Here is a 23,738-nt window from a genome sequence, read left to right as displayed (position 1 = left end):
AATAATAATTACTTAATAATTTTTGGTTCTTATAAATCTTAATATTATTTTGCTTTATAAATATTAACTCAACAGTTTGATTCAGTCTGAATTCGCTGAAAGGGGATACAATAAAGAACATGTTGAAGGACTTACTACAGATAGGGTTGTTTCACTTGGTATCTAAAGGAAAGGACAAAGTTTATATGCTTTGTGCTTTCTTAATTACACATTGTTTTTCTACCCATAGAAATTTACCTATAATGTATATGGCAAGGCCAGCAAGGAAAAAATCTCTTAGGAGATTATCAAATGTTATATAAGATCAAAGAGTATGCAAGGATAGTCAGGTACCATTTGATTTAAAAGTTAATTCATTCTGTAACCTGATTATACAAATCAATTCTTTTAATTAGGTTAGATTGATGAAATCTAAGCATTCAGAATAACAACCCAAGTAAAATTATATCTAATTAATGCAGTTCATAGCAGCCACCATAGTTCTCTATTATGTTGATTCCTTTTTTTGTGAAAAATTACTCATGAATAACTCATATGCAATAATAGTCATATTCACAACTACAATGGCAAGATATACATGGTAAAAATATTCATAACTTTTATCAAAAGAAATATTTTATTACTACTTACTTTAGAATAATGTTTGTGATACTGGACAAAAAGTATAAAAGCATACTTCTTTTATACTTGACAAATGGTTACTTTTATTTCTAAGATAAAAAAAGATAGCTGAGTGTTTTAAATTATACACAATTAAATTATAATCTATAATCACTATCCATTAAGTAAAAACGTATGTTAATTAGCAATTCTAAACTAATTGCAGGCTGTCAGATATATATGTATAATAAAAATTTCTTATTTTCATAATAGTCTATAATTAGATGTTTCACAATAGACTAGTGAAGTTTCAGGAGCCATTACATTGTATGAGGCTCCTTCTTATTAAACAGCATGATACATAATTCAGGAAGATCTGTTTTCTTCCTTTGTGCTATCAAAGATGAATTAAAGCTAAATAAAATTCAGGTTCACAAAACTATAATAAATTTACATCAATTATTAGATAAAATTTGGAATGGGTCATCTGCAAGTTGATTTTGTTTTACTGTGTCCATGTTGAAGGATTGAATCATGGAATATGACACAGCTTTTTCACAGCCCAACCAGGGAGCTATGTTGATATGCCAAATAAAAAGGTTCTGTGTGTGTGTGTGTGTGTGTGTGTGTGTGTGTGTGTGTGCTTGTGCATGTGCGTGTGTACATGTAACAACAATTAGTGAAAACAGAAGCTAAGAATTTGAAAAAGAGAGAGTAGTGGTATATGGGATGGGATGGTTTGGAGAAGGAACAGGGAAAGAAGAAAATAATGTAATTATATTATAAAATCACAATAAAAAATACTTTTAAAAGAGCCATGAGTTGAGCAAATTCATTTGTTGCCCTCCCCAATTGTTGACTTTGGATAAAGTACAACCAGATGCCTCAAGCCCCTGACATTGTGAATTCCCCACCATCATTTATTAGAACCTCAGAATGTAAGCTAAAATGAACTCTTGCGTACTGATTGGTTAGTTTTTTGGCCAACTTAGTACAAGCCAGAATAATATGAACAAAGGTAACCTCAACCAAGAAAGTAACCTCAGGATATTGGCCTGTTAGTGAATTCTGTGGAGCATGTTCTTGATTGGTGAATGATGTAGAAAGGTCCAGACACTATGTATGATGCTATCCATGAATAAGTATGTTCCAGCCTTAACTTTCCTTCATGATAGGTAACAACTGTAAGCTGAAATAAACTCTTCCCTTCCAACATGGCTTTTGGTCATGGTGTTCATCAAAGCAATAGAAACCTAAGGAGTACACCTTTCTTTTCCTCGGGTATCTTTTGTCCAAGTATTTATCTATTCGTTAAAATAAAGGGACAATAAAAAGTTACATCTGAAATCTGTTTGTCTTTTAATATGAGCCCTGTTAGCAAGGCAAATCTGTCTGTGAATTTGCCTTTTTTCATCAGGATACCTAATAACTCCAGAAAAGCAAGGCCTGCTGTCTTAGTTAGGGTTTTACTTCTGTGAAAAGACACCATGACCAAGGCAAATCTTATAAAAGACATTTCATTGGGGCTGGCTTACATGTTCAGAGGTTCAGTTCATTACCATCAAGGTGAAAGCATGGTAGCATCCAGGCAGGCATGGTGCAGGAGGAGGTGAGAGTTCTACATCTTCATCTGGAGGCTGCTAGTGGAATATTGACTTCCAGACAGCTAGGATAAGGGTCTTAAGCTTATGCCCACAGTGACACACCTATTCCAACAAGGCCATACCTCCTAATAGTGCCACTCTCTGGGCCAAGCATATACAAATCATCATACCTGCTTTTCATATATGATATGCATTGACCAAGAAGCTGCAATCTTGAGGGAGAAGGTGGGTGCCTACCACTGTCAAACTTGCAAAGCTACATTTAAGCATCAACATTATCAGATATCTGAAGATAGCTGGAATCATGATAGAATTATAGCAGGAAGTATAAACAAATGTCCTTTGGATGAAATAAAATGACAGAGACTTACTTGCAACCTAGAAATCCTAGTAAGCTTGCATGATCTTGATATCTCCATTGGTGGGCAGAAGTCATAGGTCTTTGGCTGTAATACAGGGCAGAATTGCATTCTCAGTTACTGCACAGGACAACATGGGCCCTTGCCTGCGAGACACAGAAAGTCTGAGAGATTTTCCTATGAATGAGGAACTTGGAAAAAATGGCCTACCATGACATAGTTGAGCAGTCAACCTAACAGTGTCCACAGTTTGTGCAGGGCTCTAGCTGCAGGCAGGGTATGCAGCAGTTTTTCCAACTGTTTAGCCTCATGACAATCCAGGTCTGTCCCCTCCCTATCTGTCTTCTTTGGAGAATTTAGAGGTGGTGCTAGGAGTTGGTACTTCTGTCTATCACAGGAAGCTTTTTCCATTAAATATTTTTAAATGCCATGTGGATCTCTGAATCATTTGGTGGCTGTCTATTAAGCACACATGCTTTTAAATAAACTATTTGTTTTGAGTTGCTTGCTTTATACTTAACCTTGAAAATACATCAAGAAGATAAATAAAGCTATTCCTATAAATTAATTACATTTAAATTATGACTATGAGCATAATTCCGAACACATTAAATAATATAATTATTTATAAGGTGATAATTAAATTGCACATCTTAATTATTTTAATAAGTTAATATCTTTTATAAGACTAATATTTACATTTGAATCTTTTAGCTTTAAACAGTAACAATTTTAAATTGAAGTTTTTTTAGTATTATAATAAATCTTTAAATCATGAATATAGTCCATAGAGAGAATGGCAACTTTACTTTCCTGGTCCTTACATAGCACATTATTACAGATATGATACTTTCTTTTATGACTCAGTTTACCAAAGCAGCTAAAGCTTAACAAAGAAAGCAAAGCCATGAGGCTAGACATGTATTTTTCAGTCAGTCTCTGTTAGCCTGAGTAGACTTTAGATAAGTAGAGACATTCTATAGCCTCTTTGACGCACTGTTTAACTGAATCTGTTGCATTTTGCTAGGACCCTAACACTTTAGTCTTTTATTTATTGTTTTAAATCCCATATTAATAAAGACATAATTTAAAACACATTTTATAAACATTAAATGCCCCACAGCCTTATAATTTAAATAAAAAAATCTCAATTGTGGGATCTTACAGTATCAAAATATATGCACCCTGTTTACTTCAAAAAGGAAGAAGCAGGCACAACTGTATCTGGTCAAATCACGACAACTCAAACAGTACAAACAATTCATTTCTCACTATCTTGGATCCACTCACAGTCCTCTGGGATCCAGGTGGCTTAGGTTGTCTATCTCGATCCATCCTCAGCAGTCCATACTGTCTCTCTCTTAGAATCCAATCAGATCCATTTTGTCACAGCTATTTTTTCCTGGTGGAAATGGCACTGGAATTTCCAAATTGTAACACCTTCTCCTGGGCTCCCTTTAGGAACTCCAGACCTGTCACACAATGCCAAGCCTCAGCTGTTCTCCAGGACTCCTTCAAGCCTTTAAATCGCTACAACCTGGTTGACTTTTACAATGTTCAGGCCAGCATAAGATGCTTTCTTGTATATGAACATATGGAGGTGCAGTTTTAATACCTTTTGAAACAAGCATTGGTTTTAAAACATATCGTTTATAAATCTTCTTCTATGATTTGGGTTTTAGGATGAGAAGTATCATTTAAAAAATCCATCCTATTTTAAATTATCTTAGAGACATGTTGTTGCCTCTTTAGTTGGTTTTATACCCTGTCACAAAATCAGGTGACTCGTGTGGCATAGGGCAGAGAGGAGACTTTGAAGTAAACATGCTTGGGTCTAGAGAAGGGAGAGCCGTAACCCAGTTCCAGAGCCACCTTTTGAATAACATAGAACAGCACAAAACAACTTCAATGTTATTCACACAAGAAAAGATATTCAAATCCACGCTAAACTGAATTAATTGAACATAAAGCTCAGAGAGAAAAAAATCTGAATCGTGGCCACCTAAGCAGCCATAGCACAGTGGTAGTATAAGCCAGTGACTGGTGGCTAATGGCAGCAGAGATAGCAAAACCAAAACCAATAAACCCTGAACAGAAAAAAAAACTCACACACATAAAGGAGACAAGTCAGAAAGGAAAATATGCAGTGGGCACCATCATTCACATGTTAAAGTGAGCCTGCCCATTTCCACCTTGGCTTCCATGTTTGCAACAAAACACAGACCCATCTGGATACACAGACAAAACTTTAAGACTTTTCACTAGGCCTGTCCAATGTTCATCTCAGCTCCCAGTATCCAAACAACCAGAACCAAGGGTGACAGCTTACTTTTTGCTATGGATGAAAATGTACAGTGTCCTGTCAAACCTCTCTTTCTGTCAGATCAGGATTGCAACAGAACCATTTCTCATTGAAAATTACTGTGACTTATCAGACAAGGTCTCCATACATGCTTGCTGCTTTTCTCAGCATGTAGTTCACTCAGCTGTTCCACAAAAACCAAGTGCCCACCTCAGAGCCTTGGGACTTCTCCAGGTGTACGTCTCCTGAAGCAGTCCTTTAATGCTGGAATCTCAGAACCAAGGTCCAACTTTTTTTTTTAACTACAATTTTATCACAATGTTTGGGCCAAATTTGAAGCAAGCTTTATTAAATATTGGCCAGGACAATGGATATTGACTAGATTCATATCCAGGATTCTCCAAATATAGCAATGAATTACATTAGGCAGTGACTTAACAAAGGCAAAGAACAGAAGGCTATTTATCTCTCATTTTTGTTGCAGGATGTCTAATCACACTATCAACCCTGATATTGTTTTATTTACTGAAAAGAAAAAAAAAAAGAACTGTTTCTCATTGCGCTGTGGCTCAGCCCTTAACACATGCCTTTAATCCCTCCGGGTAAGATACAGACACACCCTTAGTGAGTGGGAGTACCTTTAAGCCCAAACAAAGAAGGTAAAGTTAGTTTATAGAAGGAAGCACCAATGTTTAAAAGTCATATCTAATTTCGTGATAGATCAGAGAAAAACTTGACAGAATAGAATATGCCCAACTCTCACAAGAAGAGATAAGAAAGGGAAGCTACTTAAGAGAGAGCAATACAGACAAGAGGAGGCAGTTTTACTGGTGCAGTTATAGAGAGACGGGTTACAGCGTGAGAACAAACTAGACACAGGTGAAGACAGAACGAGGCAAAGAATGAGAAGAAGCCAGAGATTAGAACATATTGCCAAAGTTAGTATGAGGTCAAGCAGAGCAATTCAGTCAGGAGAAGATGAGAGAAGCCAGATATAATCAGTCAGCTTGGAGAAGAGTTGCAGCCAGAACACCTGAGTTGAATCAACCAACAAGAATCCAGAAAGGGCTAGAAAAGGTGAGTTTATTCAGCAGGAAGTCTCAGAGGATGAAAACCTTCTAGGCCAAGATTAAATTGTGTGGCATCTAAAAGCTTCCAGGACTAAGCTTAGGTTAGGAGATGAAGGCAGTAAGCCTTAGAGATGACAATTACATCAGGAGAATAAAAAACACTTTTACACGTTTTTATCTAACCAGGGGCCAGCATACATCCCCACATACACCCTACCTCTATACCTCCCGAAGACGTGTGATCAAACAATTGTGGTAATCATGCTTATTTATAAAAGGGAAAACACTGGGCTTGTTATCTAACGTAAACAGCCCATAGCATTCCAGGAAGTTACCTCTCCTTGGGCAAGCGAAGCTTACAGGTTAGAGGCATTTTGTTGTTGTTTTATAGATCTCTTAAGCACAGTGATTTGAACTTAAAACATAACTTTAGCCATCACAGCTCCTATCCCACAAGGGATTTGTCAGTTCAAATAGGATAAGCTTCAGAAAATAGTCATATAAAGGAATCACACTGCCTGGGGAGGAAGAGATGGTAGAGCCCTGGGACTTGCTATTCAGCCAGCATAGCCTGTATGGCAAGTTCCCTGCTAATAAAAGATCTGATGTCTTCTACTTAACAGAAGATGAAGGAGGCAGAGGAAGAAGAGAAGGAAGTGGAGAAGAAGAAATAAAATCCACCCACCCACACATGTACATCCTTGTACAAAGGAAAAAGGAAAAAATTAATTTGGAGTACTTCACTGAAACAAGAAATCATGCTCAGTCCTGTGGTGGAGGCTGAGAATTTGGTCTTCAAACAACACTAAAGAATGGCCTGTCATTGTGGGTCCCCCTGTAGGGTAATGACATACATTAGAAAGCAGTGATTATGTTTTTTGTTGGGCCTTGACAGGCTGTCCTCAGATACCGACCCAAGACTACCTCTCTTGTTCATCATTATCAACAAAAGTATCTGATAGTTTTCTCTTCTAGAGCAGATGGTAAACTAACAGGAGAGTATGGCCTGTCAAAATGACAGTGTACATTGATTCTTCTTATCTTGATGTCTTTGGGAGGACAGCTCATCTGAAATTTACAAAAGAAGGAACTCCTTATCAGTGTTTCTTCATCAATAAATGACAGTGACAGGCCCAGCTTGTAACTAATTGCCTGTTTCCAAAGCAACATTAAAATGGAATGCAAAACATCCACTTGCTAAAGTGATAGGCGACAGCCTTTGCTTCTAATAAAGAAAGGCTTATTACTTAGAACAGATAAACATTGAAAGTATTGTTGCTATTAAAAGAGTAGAAAAATATATATAAATGTAAAAATATGACTGTAAAATGTGTAAGCATACAAAATGTATATTTAAAATGTAAACAAATGATGAAAAACAATGTAAGCATGTGTGTTATATATAAAGGGGAATTTTTACTAAGCCATAAGTACGTTTGCTCTGGTTTATATTTCTTAGAAACTTTTAAAATTTTACTCATAAATTCTTGATTTGTATTCTTTATTTTTATTTCCATTTGAGTAAAAGTTGCAGCAGTAACATATTTTATATTACATATCTTAAGATCCATACTGTTAAATAATATAGGTATTAATAACTGAGTTTCACTAAGGAACACAAGAGGAAGACAAAGTCAATGGACAAAAGGCCCACAACCAAGGTTCTGACTGTTACTCCTGTCTGCATTCTAGAATATTCCTTAAATTGTAGCATGTATTTATGAATTGAAAATAAAGATACATGGATCAAAATTAATTAATTACACATTCCCCATCATGAGTAGCTAAGGGAAATTGAGTTTGTTCTTTTAGCCTTTCTATCATTGAACTAACCATTCACTTTTTCCTGACCTGTGGAACCAGTCCTTTAATTCAGTTTAGTTTAGTTTAGTTTAGTTTAGTTTAGTTTAGTTTAGTTTAGTTTAGTTTAGTATAGTTTAGTTCAGTTTACTTTACTTTACTTTAGTTTACTTTAGTTTAAGTTAGTTTAGCTCTGAGGTACCACAGCCATTCAGTTGTTGGATTGGCTCCCAGGTCTGAATCAATCTGGATTGTTTGACTCATAGCAATTATGATACAAATATACACAAGCATATTTAATTTTCTTTTATCACATTTTCCTCAAATGAAAGGCAAAAATAATCGTGTCTACCTCTTACTTTGGAAGAATTAAGTTAAATATTCTACATAAGGCTCTTGGAACACTACTCAGTAACTGGTCAGTTTTTAATAAATTATAGCTATCTTTACAGTTAATGATTATTAATGACACAGATATTCTCTAATCCTGACAATACAAATCAGCAAGGCCTAATTGTTATCTTCAAAGATTAAAAAGTAAAAGATATTCCACTGCCATTCAATTTTTCCCAAGTGTCAAAAATGATGATCCAAACTTCTGTAAAGTCACATAGACTTTTTGAGGTCCTGGCTGAATTTTACTCACACAAATCAATAGCTTAGTTTGGAAGGCATGTCCTTGAAATGTGTAGCATCAAAAACAAAACTACTTAGGAAGAGCTGAGCTTTGTTGTGATAATTCTCTTTTATGCAGGAAGGGCTGAAGCAGAAGAAATATATAACTTATTTTGATACAGAGATTCATGCTTTGAATTTTGAGTGCTTTGTCTCTATTCTTAACATACAACATTGGTAGATATTTCTACACTCATTTGCTAGATACCTTTGTAAATAGAAAATTGAGTATTCATCTTGGTGAGTGAATTCAGAACGGAGCAGCTTTTCTGGAACTTTCCTTCCCTCTTGCATTCTCCCACATCCACCAATAGAAGGTATCAAAAGTATTGCCTAAGTCTCAGTCAGCGACATTGTTATTGCGTAAAAGAAAATATCAATTAGTTTGCAAGCAACGGCACATCTACAATACTACCCTTATTAACCATTCAAGAAACATGTAGATCATATTGTTAAATTAGATTTAAACAAATCAACTATCTTATCCAGAATTAACTTCTGTAGTAATTCAAGGACATGTGCAATCAAGAGAAGATGAAGAAGAAAGAGCTAACACTGGTGGCTACTCCACAAGTCTTAAGTGGGGTCAGAACAATAGATGAACCTCTCACAATGAATAAAGTCCACAAGTACTCCCCAATCCTTAATATAAATGATCTGTGAAAACCTAAAATATTAAAAGCAGCCATAGTATTATCTTCTTGTAAGATACATGAGATTAGCCAGAAAGGATACATTGGACAAGGAATAACATCATTGAGCTAAAAGAAATATGTGTACACCATCAGGAATCATCATGTTTTCTAAACTGGAAATTAAAGTGCCACTTCTCTCTCCTTGTCTAAAATTTTCATAAATATATCTCTAAAAAAATCATACACATGTTTTAAGCTTACATCAAGTGGGCTTTAACACTTCTCTATAGTCAAACAATATTTGCTTAAGAATTCCTGGGCCTTAAAGTGGAAGTGTTCTGGTTGTGTCATGTGATGCAGACTCGAGTGGTGTTCTGCTGAAGCGAGGGCTGTGAGTGCGCATGTGATGTTTGGAGAGATTATAAGTAGAGCTCAACAGACAGTGGTGGCATACTTGCATAGCCAGCCTTGCGGCACTTCATTAATCTCCCATGTTTGCTGATCTTCATTTCATAGAGAGGGGCACAGCAAAAATTCCTGCCATTCCAGCCAGTCCTGGAGGCTTCTGCTGGATCATGCCACTGTTGCTGATTTGTGTTTGGCCACTTTTTTGAACTGAACTCTGGTATCCTGACAAATGGACATTGGAATTGCCCGTAAGAACTTCTTCTAAACAGGTCCACATCCCCTTATCCTATTTAGCATCTTTTTCCCTCTACCTTTGGACAGTGGGCCAGAGAAGGAGGGTGGAAGTGTTTGAGAATCCCTATTAAAGTAGTTTTGAAAAACAACCTAAGCCTACAGAGCCTTTGGTATATTCCTTCATGTGACCCAGGACTCTTAAATAAGTAATATCTCTTTCTCTTGATATTACACTGCACTCTTACGTTTCAGTTAACAAGATGATTTTATAGGATTACTCTGCTGCTTTTTTGTGCCCTCAGTATATTCTGCCTGAAATATGGCATTGATCAGCTCCTTCAATTATTTTAATTTTGCAAAGAAGCTCTTAAAGGATTGCCTGTGTTTGAATTCCAGATACACTTCTTACTAACTACATAACCATGAAGAATTAAACTTTTTTATCTTAGTTTCACTTTTATATGTAAAAATCTCAGTTCACAGACATTTATTGAGCACCTACCAGAAACCAAACTAATATTTTTTTTGCCCTCATTAAAGTTGAAAGTCTTAGGATTATCCCTAGCACATGGTAAATGCTTAACAATACTTGCCTAGTTTTATATATACATATATAAATTACTTGAATTACTACAGAAGTTAATTTTTGTTAAGATAATTTATTTGTTATATAATTTGTTTATAGTTATTTGCTTATGAATATGACAACTAAAGTTAGCAAAATAAAAAGACAGTCATGCCCTGACTAATGGTAAATAAATTAGCATAATATCTCTTTATAATGATATGAATTCTCGCTTTGAAAAAGTATAAAATATTTTAGTAACTGGGTCCAATGCTGCAACCTCTCCTTTTCCCATTTCCTTCATGAAAAATATTCAAGAAGAGGTAGGAAAGGAGATCATTCCATAGAGTGTGAAAGGACACTGCATAGCCAGTAACCCTGTCCCATTTTAAAATTCTTCATTGAAAATGGAAAAAAGAAAAAAAGGCACAGAGTATCTTTGGTTTCTTCTCAAATCATTAGCCAGAAAAAAGAATAGTGTAAATTCTGAGGATTTGTGGATTATTCTTGCTTTGTTTGAAATTCTAGTAATCAAATAAAATCTTTATATATAAATAACTTACATTCACTGTCTTCTAACATGGTACATTTATAGGATTGTGATTTTGGACCACTTCAACTCCATCACATTTATGACAATTCCACACATGTGCAGAGTATATCTGATCATTCCTACCTTCTCATTTCCCTGTGGCCTCCCTCACATTCCTGATAACCTGATTCACAGTTACTTGACCCCTAGTTTTGTATTTGTGTCTGGGCATTTAAGTTTTATATGGATAGCCACAAATGCTGTGTGAATTGCAATGGTTATAGTCATGTCCACAGAAAAGCATCCTAACAGCATTTCTCCCCATCCTCTAGTTCGAACAAATTTTCTACCCCTCATCCATAGTGTTCTTTGACATTGGAGGGGGTGAGAAAGATGCACCCATTTAGCAATAATCATTCAGCTCTTATTTTCCACATTCTAGCAAGTTAACCATTAATGGTTGCCAACTATTTATAAACAGAAGATTCTTGGAGCAAAGCAAAGCTCACAGCCACATTAGTTTGTGCCTATAAGCGAAATACATAAATGGCAGTTTGACTACATATCTATTTACCAAAATATCAATAGTAGATTCCCACCTAGGGCCTGTGACATCCCATTTACTAAGTGTACATTATCAGGTCCAGGCGTGTATTGGCTCCTTGTGAATGGACCTCAAGTCTAATAAAAAAGTCTAATAAAAAATGGCAATTGGAATTGCCATTTTTCTAAATCAAAACAAAAGATCGAGAAAACTGTTACAGATGTAGACCCTGACAGAACATTTTTGGATCAACTCCCAGCTATAAAATCTCCACAACATCACAAATTTAATTGCATATAAAATCTTAATCTTGCAAATTCTTCAGAAAGTAGAGAAATTCAGTGACATTGTTTTTAACCAGTTGTTTATTCATTAATCTGTCTCTGAGCACCAAAATTGAAAAAGGTTTTCTTAGAAAGATGAAGAGGTGATATGCCATGACAGCTGGTTGGTGCACACATATAACTTTCTCATGCCTCCCTGGATCCCTCAGAAGCACTCACTTAGTTCCGAGTGTTAGAATAGAGGTTATTCATGTGACTGGAAATGATACATCATGACCTCTAACATTAGTTCAGTATTGCTAATAAGAACATTATGTAGAAAAATATTGAGTACATTATGCAGTTTTTACAAATCAGAAAGGTGTCTATGCGTCTATTAAAACACCAATCTACCTCCCAATGCTTTCCTGTCTCTACTTCCTATGGTCATTTACCAAGCAGAGTTAAGAGGAGAACCTTAGGCTTGAGTCAGCCTGATGAGTGTGATTTGAATGAGTGTTCATGGAAGAAGCTGAGTGACTTGTTCCATTTCACATACTATAATTTCTACCAATACAGACTGGACAGTTATAAACAATGTAAATTTCTCTCTCGTACCTCTGGGTTCCAGGATGTTTAAGATCAAGGAAGTGGCAGGTTGGGTGGGTCCCTTGATCCTTACAAGCTAGTTACAGCATCCTCTGGCAATCACAAATGCTATGTCTTCACATAGTAAAAAGAAGGAGGAAAAGGGACCAGTCCTTTGTGGTAAGCTTATTTTATAGGGACACCAAGTCAAATCTCATACTTTGAAGGCCAAACCACTCCATGAAGATTGAAGATTATGTTTCAACATGAATTTTGGAAGGGATAAAACCATACAAATCATAGCACAGACAGTAGCTGTAGTTCTAAAGAGAGAATTACTCTAAAGAATGTATTAAAACCACAAAGATCCATAGGGCCTGAGAGATGATTCATTCATTAAAGCATTTCCTGTACTTGCAGAGGAGCAAACTTTGGTTACCAGCACCCACATTAGGTAGTTAACAACTGTCTGTAACTTCAGCTCCAAGGAATCTGACAGCATCTGACCTCTGTCAGTACCCACTCACATGTGACATACATTTACACAGGCACAAAAACATAAGATAAATGCAAACAAAAAATAAACTTTTTAAAAAATAAAGTATAATAGCCTAGAATCAGTTCCTTCCTCAAGTATTTATCGTTCCAAACACCACCACTAACCACCTGACAAACGGAAACAATCCAGAACCAGTAACTGCAAAAGAATTCCTTACACATCCTTATCAAGCATGATAAGTCCCACAACTGTTTAAAAGAGAGCGAAGGCCAGGAGCAAACTACTTTTCCTTGGAGTTAAAGTAGCCTTTGCCTTGGAAGTGCTGACTTGTTCTACTGGAGCTGAGTCAGTCAAACTTACTGCTGTACTTAACTACCAATTTTATAGTGTTCTTTTAACCTTATATTTTGTTATTTGATTGATTGTTGACTACTGTAGATTTTCTTTTTAGGATGCGGAGTTCCACATAGGGTTTCTCTGTGTAGCAAGTCCTGGCTGTCCTGGACTCACTTTGTAGACCATGCTGGCCTTAAACTCACAGAGATCTACCAAGTTCTACCTTCTGAGTGCTGGGGCTAAGTTATGGGACACTATGTCCAGGAGCAGTTTTCTTGACAGCATTTTGATTCCACTAGTCCTTAAATTCCTTAATACTTGTTAATTATATAGTCTTTCAAATATGGTTTACTATGTTTTTACTAAATTGTTGATGCTAAAACTATTGTTAGAACTAGAAAGATAAATAGGATTAAATGCTTACCTTCAAGAAGCCAACAGACAATTACTATATTGCTTTAAATGGTGCTGTTTTTGTTGCTGTTCTCTGTTCATTAAGTTTTTGGCTTTTGTTTCTTGTTAGGTTTTTGTTGTTGTTTGTTGTTCTCATTTGAAAAGCATGTTTGTTTGTGAGATAGCATATTAATCTAGTGTCCAGGCTCATTCCCAAATCCTAGGCTCAAGGAATCCACCTGTCTCAACCAATCTAGAAACTGGGACCTCATATGGACCAACAGGCTACATTAATCAGTTTTTGCTTCACTGTAAAAAAACAAATAAAAATAACTCATACCTTAAGAAAACAAGGCTCTGCTTGGTTGAGAGTTTCAGAGATTTCAATGCTCTGTCCTTGACATCATTGATTCTAGATCTATAGTGAGAACACAGATGATAGAAGGCTTTAGCAAAACCTTTAGCAAAGCCACGACATAGCAGACAGGAAGCCAGGAAGGCAACAAAAAGCCTAGGGATGAGGCACATCATCCAATGACATGCTACTTTTCCCAAATAGTCCCTTCCTTCTAACATGTCCAGAAGCTTTGAAAAGAAAGTCATTAGCTAAGAATCAAACAGTTAATACACGTGTCTATGAAGGCCAGTTGACAGATGGCCATAATACATGGTGAGTATAAATATTGTAGTAATTATTAAAATTATGTTCTAAAAAGTAAAAAAAAAAATGAAGGTAACCAGACATTCAGATAATGTCTCAGTAGAATTAGCTACCTACCAAAGCAACACAACAAAGGCCAAAACCCAAGTCTATTAATCCTAACGTAGGGTTGCTAGCATGTTGTTTCCACTGGGTACTTACTGACTGAAAGATTCCTGATATCCTCTTATACTATTCTTATAAACAGACCTATGTGGTCCATGCCAATAAGAATACTATGAAGTAGACATACAACATGTGAGCTCAGGATATGTAAATTAAATAGGAAAGGAGAAAAGGGGAAAGAACAAAGAAACAAAACCAGGAACCAGCAATGACTTTCATAAAGCAAATAGCTCATATGGAGTCTATAAATTTTTAACTCCTTTGTCTACATTTTTCTGACATTCATGACATACTATTTACAAGCATTTTCTAATTGACAGATCTGAAAGGTCATGTGGAACAGCTAAATTTACACATCCAGCTCTTATTTTGACAGTGTTAACTATGTTCTTTTTACGTATCATGGAGACATGGGAACATTTTGTACATTTGGCAAAGTTAAAATAGCTCAATTTCAAAGCAACAAAAAAGAATCTTGATAGTGCTCCATAGTTTGGTTATGATAAAAAGAAAAAATGTTATAAGCTCCTATGCCACCAATTGTCTTTCCTATTAATATCTTGTCGGATGTGCCAGAATTCACTAACTCATTGCATATTACCTCCCCTACTGCTCTTCAGATTCTGTTCATCAGTCACTGAATCCTTTGGATTTCCTATTTATACTGCTCCCTTCTTTTTAAACACATTTATACAGCATTTACCTAGTCTATGGTAATTGACTCCCAGTATAACTTTCCATCTCGGGACTTAGTTCCCTCCAACTTTTCCAATATCTTTTCAAAAATTAATTATATATAACAAATGTATGTACAAATGTATATTGGCTTCTACTTCATATAGCAGTTAATCTCCTTTATACGTTTTCACTAATTTTTGTCTTAATCTTCCCTACTATCTCTGAAGCCTTAGTTTATAGCCATACAAATCTACCTAAAAATGCTTTATAATTCAGAATTTATAAATTTGCATGTCCTGTTTTCTTTCTTTGGAATGATCAGCATGCTTCACCCTGCTGATTATCTCTCATTCAACCTTGGTTTATGTAAGTACAGAAGTACCTTATTATAATTTAGATATAAAACATTCTTCAACAAATGCATGTATTAACTGCTTGGTTGCTAATACTGGAAAACTATGGGATAATGATAGGCCTCTTATTAGGTTGGACATATTTAGAGGATATTATGTCACTGGAGATACTATGGGATATTATGTCACTTTCCCCTAAAGGGAAAGATGTGATGTAGATTCACTTCTTGCTGTGATTTTCAGATAAGAGGTCAGAGTCTTCTATCACCCAGCCCCACAAAAGTTTTGCAACATTCTCACAGCAATACACCTAAATAAGCACACACAGAAGACTTTAGAACTGACAAGGGAGTTGTTAAAGTCAGCTTAGACCCTGGGAACTATACCAAGATATCTATCCATGCATCACCAGTAGACCAATTAAAGAAATAAGGAATGATAAGAGCAGAAATATATTCAATGTGTCCACACTAGGAAGACAGATAAAGAGAACCAGTGAGCCTCACCCCTGTGTCTACATTTGGATTACTAACATAAGACCTAGGCTTAAAGGAAGAGTGAAGCATGCTTAAGTAAGCAATTCTGCTCAAGATGTTTAACCCATCATTGTCTTGTTGTTATTCTCTCCTGCAATATAGTCTGACAAACTGACACAAGTAGCTGGAATCTGTATCTAGGAGACTGGTTCCTCCTTTGCCTGGGACCAGTCTTCAGGTTTTGACCGCTCCCATTTTGAGATTCCTTAAAGAAATGCCAATTTAATGAGGTGGATGGACTTTTGCATATCTCTTTGGAATATATTCATTGCTATAAGGAACATTGCTTTTCTTCACTCTGTTATTTACACCTCACTCTTAAGGTAAAATGTACCTGCATCTGAAATAAATATCCTAAGTACAATATAAGCAAGAGCCAAATGTTCTAGTTCAATTTACTATTGCTGGGATGAAACACCGTGACCAAAGGCAAGTTCAAGACAAAATTGTTTATTTGGTTTATGCTTTATGCTTTCACTGCTCATCGTTGGAGGTAGTCAAGACAGGAACTAAAGCAGAGAAAGAATCTACAGGCAGGAGCTGTGCTCCCTCTGACTTACTCACCCCATTTTCCTATAGAACCAAGGACTACCAGTCCAGGGTGGCACCCCTGACAATGGGCTGGGCCCTCCCATATGAATCACTAACTTAAAAATGCCATACACAATTGCCTATAGCCCAATCTTTTGGTAGCATTTTCTTAATTGAAGTTCCCTTCTTTCAGATAACTTTAGCTTGTTTCAAGTTGCCATAAATCTATTTAGCACAATGTGAGAAGAAATTCATTTAATGACAGAAAACATGCAATACAAATTATTTCTGCATACTTTTTTGGCTCTTACTGCTTCTGGAAGGGCTGGTGCAAATAGTTCTCTTTTGTTGTTGGCTTTGAGGTAGGTTTGTTCTAGGAAGCCCAGTCTACTTTTCAAACTCATGATTCTCTGAACTCAGCCTTCAAATGCTGAGATTATCAGCAATCATCACCGTGTGCATTCAGCATAATTTCATTTTTCAATCTGACAACTTCAACCCTGGTCTCTTAAATGAAAAATCAAAAATATGATTGCCTCAAAGTATGATTGAAGAGAAAGTTTATTGTAGAAATGAGGGAGAATATCACCAAAAGCATCTAGAAAGATCCAGACTGAAACAGAACAATGAACTGAACCAGTCTGTGGTGGTTTGAATAGGAAAGAACCCTTTTGGAGCCATGTATTTGAATGCTTGGCCTATCTGGAATGGTAGTATTGGAGCTGTGACCTTGTTGGAGAATGGATGCCACTTTGCAGATGAGCTTGATGATCTCATATGCTCAACTTAGACCTCGTGTGACAGTCTCCTTCTGATGCTTGCAGATAAAAATGTAGATCTCTCAGATCTTTCTCCAGCACCATGTCTGCCTACATGTTGCCATGCTTCTTGCCATAAAGATAATGAACTAAACCTCTGAACTAGAAGCCAACCCCAATTAAATATTTTCCTTATAAGAGTTACCATGGTCATAGTGTCTCTTCAAAGCAATGAAAACAATGACTAAGATACAGGCCATGAGAGCAGGGATGTGAGAGAGGGATCAAAGAGAGGAGGAAGGCAAGAGCTAAGGACTTAGGGTCAAAGAGCACCAAGAGGCTAAGAGACCACAACCAGATAGTCAAAATGCCTGGGTTATATAAGAATTAGAGAAGCTAGTGGAAGGAACGTGAAGCTTAGGTGTTGACAAGATTGAGTGTAGGTGGTAGAGTATGTCAACCTGAATGACTCTGTAACAGATTCTTGTAACTAGTGGCTAGGGGAAACTGAAGGCCAGCATTCTCTTTGACTTATTAAATAGGAATCCCTGTCATTGGACCTGGATTTCTTTGAGACCTAACATCTCTGAACAAAATCTTCTTTAGACACCACTGATAAGTACTTTAATCTCAACAGTCCCTTGTCACCAGGAGTTGCCCCAGGTGTTCTAATTTGATCTGATATCATAGAGGTAGATGGCATATGTCAAAGAGTTGGTACCAATAAAACATTTGTGACAGATTTTAATCAAATAAGAGATATACAAAGAGTGACACTTAGGTCAGCTCTATATAGAGCTGATTTATATATTTTAATTACTCGGAATGTAAATAAACAATTAAATATATGAATATATCTTCTTATATAAATCTTGTAAGATGCAAAGATTAAAATAACTTGCCAAGCTAATGGCATATTAAAATCATTAGTATTTTTAACATTTTGAAGTTGTGTTTATGTAATCCTAATTGTATCATGGTATTCTCTTTAAATAAAGAATAAATGCCCTGACTATTAACAATAGTTAACAACTACAATAATGCCTCTTAATGAAGAAAATGTCTTAGACATTGATCACATGAAGAATACATCTGTAAACATCCATAGAAGTGTACTTTATCATATCTGCCAGGGTGATTACAAAACCACTAGCCACAATAAGCCTTTCTTTCTTTTAAATATATTTTCTTGGATTTTTTTCACAGCAAAAGACATTATGAAATTTTGAAGTAATAAATAAAACTTATTCAAATCTGTGTTCTATACCATAGCATAATATTTGACACAGAATAATCACAATGATACTATAGTGTTTTAGGTAAGAGGCATTTTAATCTACACATTTAGAAAACCATATCATATATAAAATGTACTAAGTTAGCAAAATTTTTCTTTTAACAACTTGACGGTTTCATTTTAACTATCTTTTTATCAAATTATTGGAACTATAAATATTTTAAATTTTTAATTCTTTGGATTTTTAAATATATGTATGTACATACATATATATTCATATATATATATATATATATAAAGCATAGTCTGGCAATACGCAAATGCATTTTTAATAAACTGTTGTTTTGATGGCAACCCACCCTAAAAACCTTGTTCTAGTTTTGGAGAGGTTTTTGCCTCTTCAAAGGAATAAAAAGAAAAGAAAAGAAAAAAAAAACTTTGGGAATTAGTGCATCTTGGATTTGAAAGCTTTGGTTTAGGAATATTCAAACTGAGCTGCTATGAATATTTCTATGCTTTGCTGCTGAGATCCCTTTTCTGCCCTGTAATTTCACATGTAGCCTATCAATAATGGCTCCTCACAGATTAGTTGTCATGTAGAAATAATGCAGAAGCTGCTATTGTTTAGTGGCTATTGTGCCCAAGCATGAAGACTTCAGTGACACTGGGGTCTGCTCTGGCCTTGTGGGGTTCCAATATCTGTCTATTCTCTGTATACAGAGATAGCCCAAATGGTATTTCCTTTGTGTAGATACCTTTGCTTCAGAACAGGATGAAGGATGACAGAATTTTTCCTTTCCTCCTGTTGCTGTTTGCAGTCAAAATAATAATCAGCAGAACACAGAGTTCTGCCAGCCTTCATTCCTCATTAACCACTGATTCTTGGGATGCAAGGAGCAGCTCTGTTTTCCTCACCAAACATAAATGACCCATTTTTGGACACTGGAAGTGAATCCAAAGGACTGGAACTTAACCTGAAACCGAACCTGTTTCAATAAAGCATAAATATTTGAAAGCATTAATGATCTAATTGTCAATCATAAATATGGCATTCTACCATAATATGTAGTTTAGAAAATGTTTTTTTCTTCCTCTTGAATTATCCTGAGTTGGGTATCTATGCTTCAAGTGACAATGTATGCTTCTGCAACATAACACAATAAACTGGGTGGCTTACGAACAACAAACATCTATTTTCTTCACAGTTCTATGAGCTGGAAAGGGCAAAATCAAGGCACCAATAAATAGCATGTTCAATGAGGTCCACTTCAACATGGATGGTGTATCTTTCCTGTGATAATGAATGCTCAGATTATAGCTATAGTAACATTTCAATTTAAAATATATTAAGAAGTATAAAATGGTTGACTGATATTGTTGTTCTTCCTATGCGGTGGCAAACCACTTTGACTCCTTCAGTCCTTTCTCTAACTCCTTCTTAGGGTCCCTGTGCTCAGTCTGATGGTTAGCTGCTACCATCCTCATCTGTATCAGTAAGGCTCTAGCAGAGCCTCTCAGGAGACATCCATATCTGGCTCCTGTCAGCAAGTACTTCTTGACATCAGCAATAGTGTCTGGGTTTAGTGGATGCATATGGGATGGGTCCCCAAGCAGGGCAGTCTCTGGATGGCCTTTCCTTCAGTCTCTACTCCACTCTTTGTCCCTATATTTTCTCCCATGAATATTTTGTTCCCCCTTCTAAGAAGGACTGAAGCATCCACTTTTTGGTCTTCCTTCTTCTTGACCTTCATAGGTCTGTGAACTGTATCAACCAACCAGACACCCCCAAAGCTCCCAGGAACTAAACCACCAACAAAAGAGCAGACGTGAAGGAATCAATGGCTCCAGCCACATATGTAGTAGAGAACGGCATTGTCTGGCATCGATAGGAGAAACCCTTGGTCCTGTGAAGGCTTATTTCCCCAGGGTAGAGGAATGCCAGGTTGGTGAGGAGTGGGTTGGAGGGGGAGCATCCTTAGAGAACCAAAGGGAGAGGGTATGGGAGGAACTGGGAAAGGGAATAACATTTGAAATGTAAATACATAAAATATCCAATTAAAATATGCAAAAAGGAAGTATAAAATGAAGGAGGAGGAGAATATGCGATGACAGTTTTAACTATACCGACAAAACTGGACAGTGTGATAGGATTGGGCTTCCCTCTCTCAAGGCATGAACAATGAATGAGGACCATCTCCAACTTTGTCAGAAAGAATACTTTCTTACTTTTCACTGAAAGTTAGAAATTGTTCAAAACCAAACCCAAATCTGATACTACAAGTGAGCGAATTAAATATAAATCCCATTTTTAACCTCTCAGTGTTTCTTGTAGTACTTCTCTGACATTTACAGAGGAAAGTGAAAATTTTAGGTATAAATATTGGATGAAATTCAAAGAATACCAAAATTCTCACACCAAGAACCTCTTGTCTCTGTAGATTTATTTCTCTCTACAAAAAAGTGTGTGACATTGTGAGAAACAAAACAAAACAACAAAAATAGACTTTCTTCATGACCCACCACATCAACTGTCACGTCTTTCATATCTTTTAAACATTCAACTAGACCCAAGTTTTGAGAAAAGTACAAAGTCTAACCCTGAAAAGTATATTATACAAGTAAAAATAATTTTCACAATTTGTATCAGTGCAAAATGGAGAGAGTATGTAAGAAATCATTAGGAATAAATTCTAAGACAGAAAGGAATTCATCTAAGCCAACTGACTTTCAGTCCTGACTTGGAATTCAATTTACTGCCTTAAAAATAGTAACAATCCTAAAAGCTTTATATTGGTTAGAATTCTCCAGAGACAAAGCAGATGGTGGTAAGAAAAAGACAAATGATAGGTGACTTATTAAAGGGATTTGCAGATGTAATAATGGGGATTGGTTAGCTCAAAGATAAACCACTCCATTGAGGACCCAGAGGTGCCTTTGGCATGCCTTACTCCAAATTTAAAGGCATCAGAACTAGGGAAGTAATGTAATTTAATTTAACTCGATCAGGTGAATGATTTGAGAACCTGGGGAACAGATGATACAAGACCTGGAGACCAAAGGCCTGTGACTAGAAAATTCTTATGTTCAAGGACATTAAGAATCACTAGCCCCAGGACAGAGAGATATGGGAAGGAGGGGAAGCAAAAGAAAGTAGAGGATGAGACCTAAGGAGAAATTTGTGAGGAGAAGCAAAAGGGTATGGAAAATGGAGGGCAAGAAAAGATGAGAGAATGTTGGTAGTAATATGGGTTATAAAAATTGTGCATGAGGTGCTTAAGATAGGAACAAGGATTCTACCAGGAATCTGGCTAAATTTCCTTTATGTTGCATTCTGAAAAAAAATCTGGCTGTTTTATACATGTCCTGAAATCTGAGTGATGTTAAATGTGCAAGTAACATTTATTTGACAAATGAATTATAAGACGGTGTACAATTTAGGCTGAGGCTGCATGGTTATGGCCACTTCTGGCATGTTTCTATTACGAATCAGGACCGAAATATGAAGCAGAATGAAATGAAAAGTATGTAGGCTGGCAAGGAAAGGAGCATGAAAAGCAATCATAATTGCTGGAGAGAAATACCTTTGAAGGAAATCTACTCACTGCCCCAAAGGCAGCATGAAAGTATCTTAAAGACTACAAAGGTTCCTGGGAGTGAAAATTTAAACTTCTTTGACTACAATGTCACTGAAAAAGATAGTGTCTGAAAATAAGTTTCCATTTGGATGTCTTGGAAAGGGTTGTGAGCAAAGTGCTTTTCTGGGTTTAGTGTCACAGTACCTGATAGGTTGCTACAACTGTGGTCCAAACTGGCACAGATGTTAGCAAGCCAAGCAATGTATAATAGACACAGACCCCTCTGGGTAAGCTTTGAACAGGCTTTCTAATGGAAACTCAAGGATATCGGTGCTATCAGGACTGTGAAGATAGGTGTAGGCATCAAATGGGGCAGCCTAAGAGAGAAGTCCCTAGTGCTGCAAATGGCAGAGTGGTAGAGAAAACCTATGTCAACCTGTTAGAGGTCAAACGATATCTCATGTTCTGTTGGGAAACCCTGCTAGTTATGGTCGAAGTCTACCATGTCCAGATAGCTCCACTGAGCTTTGCACAAAATGGAGGACTCCCTTTGCCAGCAGGGCTCCCTCTTCTCTATCTTATCTGGGGAGCCCAACCCCCACACCATACCTGAGTAATCCTTGATGGAAATTACAGGTTTTACTTCTGGAATGCCTCTCCATACAAATGACGTATCCCCAGAGCCTTCAATAAAACTTCACCCTAAAAAGAACCCCTTCCCACTTTCCAAGTTTATATAGTCCTTGTTCACCCAATAAAGTATACAAGCTGTTTCACGAATATCCTCTAAGAAAGCTGCTTTGTAAAAAGAGCTGTAACACTGAAGAGCTCTAACACTGAAATCTTTCAAGAACTCCTCCTGATGTTCACTTCCAGACCAGGATCCTGTTGGCCCACCTGGTTGGGACTTTGCTTCATCCTTTCCCTCTCAGTGTGGGTCAGGGAACAGACATCCCAAGGGAAGACATAGACTATTCTATCCTTCTCCACCTGGTGTGCAGAAGCACCTGGATACTCCAAAGGAAGAAGCAATAAAAGGAACCACAACGTTCTAAATTGGAACATTTGTTGTTTGTCCTATAACAGCTCACTCTTATTTTACCTGATCTCCCCTTGATATTATTTGTTTCCCTTTAGGGGTGAGAAAGTTCATATTGTACCATCACGTGTTGGAATTATGCAGTGATCTTTTATTTCACAGGACTCAGAGCTAGTGGATGTCCATGAGCTTCTTTGAGTGAGCCAGGAGGAAATTGTTATGTTTTAAAATCCCCCACGTTCCTGCTTTAAAGGTCTAATCCCCTTCTTGTGGCATTATTTCAAAAGGGGTGAGCTTTTTGTAGACAGGCCACAGCTGTAAGAAATAGGTTACAAGGTGATAACCATGTGCGATCGCAGCCGGCACTCTTCGCTTCATGTTGCCATACACCATGTAAACAACTCTCATCTCAAGTTCCTACCACCACTGATGGGGCTCTGTCTACTTCCATATCTCCCCCAATCCCGTCGACTAACATACTCTGAAAGATTAAGGGAAAATAAGTCTTTGCTTCAGTCATTTGTTTCTACAGAGTATTTGGTCACAGTACTTAAAAGGTATCATGAGTTCAGCAACTTATTAACTGTAAGTCTTTCCCTAGCATAATAGCTTTCCACAGGGAGAACACAAAGCTATTTTTAGGCACATTGATTACATTGCCAAACATTTTTCAAGGAAAATGTAGTAATTTGTTCTAACTGGGTAGATACTTATGCTGGATCTAAATTTTCCTCCCTGCATGAAAGAATTTTGCTTAGTTTGCAATGCTTCTATAAGGAGGAAAAAATAATAATTGTG

This window comes from Rattus norvegicus, chromosome 6 (genome assembly GCF_021556685.1).
Source record: "Rattus norvegicus strain SHRSP/BbbUtx chromosome 6, alternate assembly SHRSP_T2T, whole genome shotgun sequence".
NCBI classification, from domain to species: domain Eukaryota; kingdom Metazoa; phylum Chordata; class Mammalia; order Rodentia; family Muridae; genus Rattus; species Rattus norvegicus.
Note: the sequence above shows the minus strand (reverse complement) of the source record.